This window comes from Contarinia nasturtii, unplaced genomic scaffold (genome assembly GCF_009176525.2).
Source record: "Contarinia nasturtii isolate CC-2019 unplaced genomic scaffold, AAFC_CNas_1.1 Cnas_scaffold_3448, whole genome shotgun sequence".
Taxonomy (NCBI): Eukaryota; Metazoa; Arthropoda; class Insecta; order Diptera; family Cecidomyiidae; genus Contarinia; species Contarinia nasturtii.
The window spans coordinates 9,527-13,506 of record NW_022200748.1 but is presented as its reverse complement, the minus strand read 5'-3'; the positions used below and the strand labels follow the sequence as shown (position 1 = coordinate 13,506).

Sequence of the window (3,980 nt, the reverse complement as noted above, 5' to 3'; positions counted from 1 at the left end):
CAACTCACAACATAAATGCACATGCCTTATAACTTAATTACGGTCCCAATGCTACCCGACATTTATGATGGAACAGTTTATGACGGTCTTCCTCAATACTGCTCATCCTATCACAACAAATGTTGGAGCGTGTATGAACACATGCACTCTGGTCAAAGGTAAGAACAACGACGAATAACATCAAAGATACGACCAAAGTATACCAACCGTCAACTAACAATAAATGTAATATTCTCTAATATTCTATACCATATATACCGAAGTAATATACAAAATAAAGTTAGTTATAACATCAAACTCAACCAGAGCGTTTCTTTTTACTTTATCATATACATCCCATATATTACATGGCGAGTCGCGGCTAAAGAACCATCAATCTCTTCGAAATAAAATATATATCCATTTTTGCGTTAAAACTTAAATTTTTTTAAATATTCGTGATAAGGATTTTTGTAAAAATGTGTGACAAAAATAAGTGTGAAAATCCAGTAAAAAATGTTTGAATTAAAGTAAAACAATGTCAACATATGATGTAAAAACCCACGGAAAATATTTAAATGAGTATATTAACGAAACAAAAAAAGTAATCGGTCAACGAATAAGTGAACGACGCAACAAAGAATATAAAGAAACAATAATTCAAAGATATAATATATATATAAATTGTATTGGCAAATATTATAACACCTTGAGCGCGCAACAAAACGTTAAATTTGACAGTGAGATTAAAGTCGCGAAGGTAGAACTACAAAAGTGCTACGACGTTTTGAAAATCAGCAATAAGTTTCCAGCAGAACTTTTGGCAAACATAGAATCCGCAGAAGACGAATTAAACAAGACCATTAATTTGAGCTCTGGAGAGGATAACGAAGTTTCAGCAACGGACAATAGCGCTTCGGGAGGAGACCAAAATCGTGAAGAAGCATCAAATGACCACGCAATCGACCAAACTCTAGTAGCGATCTCATCGAATAACGAAGCTGAAAATCAACTGATCACATCAGACGACAACAATCAAACAGGAACGACAACAACGGCATCAACTTCAGGTTCAAATAATTTAAGAAATAGCAATAGTAATAGAACTAATAGAAACATTATGGACCAATCCACTTTTTTGTCATTTGCCGCTAGACAAATTAATAGTAATTATTCGGATAACCCACTAGAACTCACTGCTTTTATTGATTCCATAAAATTGCTTAAACAAATTGGTCCCACACATCTTGATATATTGAAAACATTTATACTCACAAAGTTAACTGGTGAAGCACGTGAAAGTGTATCCCAAGACCCCGCGAATATTGATGAAATTACTGACGCGTTGAAAGTTCAAAAGTAATTGAGGGTAAAATGATGGCTTTGAAACTCGAAAATAATAAAAACACCGATTTCACAAAACAAGCAGAAAAACTTGCTGAAGATTTACAACGTAGCCCAATTGTGGAAGGAATTTCACAAGCTAAAGCAAAAACTATGGCCGTTGAAAAAACAGTTGAAATGTGCAGACAAACAGCAAAATCAAATCTTGTACGTTCTGTACTCGCTTCGTCTACATTTTCAACTCCAGAAGAAGTTGTTGCTAAATTTGTTGTAGAAAATGCCAATGACATGAAAGAAAAGCAAATTTTTCGATTTTCTCAACATCAAAATAGAAATCGTGGTAATGATCGCAATTATTCTTACCAAGCGTTCAGGATCATATACATTTATGCTGTAGATTGAATGATGCATGCATCATTCAATGTACATCATACGCCGCAAACGCAACGCAAGCACTGTCGTTATGCGTTCGGATATGGTACCGGACGGCAGTTCGCGCGTGTGTGAAATATGCGATATAAGAAACAATCAATGTTAAAATTCACCAATGTTTTTTTCTCTCAGTTTTCACTTCTCTCTTTCGAAGAAAAAGCTACCTAAATTGCTATCATACTATACTGTAAGAAGTGATTGTACTGAAAAAACATAAACAAATTATAAAAAAATAACATAACAACGGTGGACGACTGGATTATTGTTTATTTATTTATTCTTCGGAAGGCAACGGTGTCAAAACATCTTCGACAACATTTGCATAAAAGTCTATTTCCAATTCTAATCGCTCCTCCATAAAAATAGATTTCATAATTGTCCCATTCAATTTGATTTGTAGAATATCGGAGAGCAAATCTGTAGACAAACTGCAACGTGAATATGAGTAAACATTGGCCAATGACGAAAACGCCCGCTCAACAGTTGCTTGCGATGGTGGAATTCCATTGAGAATTTATACAAAAAAATCAATATAAAGATAAAAGTCGAGCACAATATGTTGTTTCTTTTTATTTCTCTTCGTTTGTCGCTCTTCACAAGTATTTACATTGCTCTCTCAAATAACGTAAAGAATGTTCAATTTTTTGGCATCAGTCGATTCTATATGAAAAAAATGCATTTTAATATAAACAAATTAGTTTCAAACACATAACAATGCAGAGCATGAAAAATCATACAATCAAACTTTTTAATTAAATCATAATGCACTTTTGATTATACAATAGGGTGTATCAGAAATATGAAAAAAGTGAAAAACAAATACGGCGAGGGTAATAACCTTGGCTATGGGATCCCCTGATCACGAATCGGTCGTTTTTTTGCAAAAAAAATATAAACTGAGATGTCACGGCTCAACGGAGAAATATCAAAAATGGTAAAAATTTGGATTTTTTTGAAATTTTTTGAATTTTTGTGTAAGGCATAAAAATACACTATACTTTCAGTATTGCTTATTTTTATGCTTAAAATATCAGAACAGAACCCAAATAACACATTGCAAAAGAAAAAAATCCATGCAAAGTTAAAAAATGGTACCTTCACCATGAAGTGACAATTCATCGAATTCATCCGAAAAATCACAAAAATTCCAATTTTCAAATGATTCATTTCTGAACGTAAATTGAAGGTTCTGTGATCCGGAATGATCAACAATTGTCTGAAAATGATGTGTGCAATATTTAAGCTTTCTAACACAGCAGTAATTCATATCAGAAATTCATTTTCGGTACCAAGTGGTGACCTCATCGAAATATACGTATATATACAAAAAAGGTATGTATTTACGAATTTTAAACATCCATATTGCCGTGAAATATCCGATATGCCTGTATAATTCTTACAATTCGGTAGCACAATAATTTTGAAGACATTTTGTGTAGTTAAACAAGTCTTTATAATGAATTTTCCAATTTTTTTGTGGAAAATTCAATTTTTTTGCATTTTAATCACAATTTTCAATTCTTTTCAATCAAAACGTCTGTATACGTACTGTTTATAAGGAATATACACTTTCAGGATGATAATGGGATTTAAGTGACACAATCATAACCAGTAAGGCGAATGCTGCAAGAGCTTTCAAGTTTTAGAGGTACAGGATCCCCTAGGGGCATTTTAGTATATGCGAATGCCATTTTATACGGAATGTATGAACATTTTCCTATTCATACATGAAATATAGGAAGTAAAGTATATATCCATCCGCATCAAAATCTATGAAAATTCGTACATTTCATTCGCAACCATTCGCGAATGCCGCATACGTCTTGCGAGATGCGACAAACTGTCGTGTGACATTTGTACATACACATTGCTGTGTTCAGTTTGTCGTGGCAGTTTCAAACACAATGTCATTGTTCTCAACTAAATTTGAAAAACTGTTGAAGAAAAAAATACAAGATTATTTTAGAAGCCGTATGCGATTCGAAAAGTGAGATTTTAGAAATAAATTCAGATAATATAAATATAAAAGAAATTGAAAGTTACGTCAATGAAAATAAAAACCTTTCACAAGGCACCGTTTACAGTGATTATATTACGAGTGGCAAAGATTTCTTTACCACTTTAGAAAAATTTCACTCTATATTACCAAAAAAATATCAATTCGGCTTGAATCTCTGTCACATAATCTGTCACTTTGACTTTTTGAATGTAAAAATATGACTTTT

General features: G+C 32.8%; 1 long non-coding RNA gene across 1 annotated transcript; it reads left to right on the top strand.

The window, feature by feature from the left end:
- Positions 1–2,674: 2,674 nt before the first annotated feature.
- On the top strand, positions 2,675–3,461 carry LOC116350062. The gene is made up of 3 exons (XR_004201981.1): positions 2,675–2,689; positions 2,942–3,087; positions 3,331–3,461. It is a non-coding gene; the product is annotated as an uncharacterized LOC116350062 (long non-coding RNA).
- The last annotated feature ends 519 nt before the right edge of the window (positions 3,462–3,980 follow it).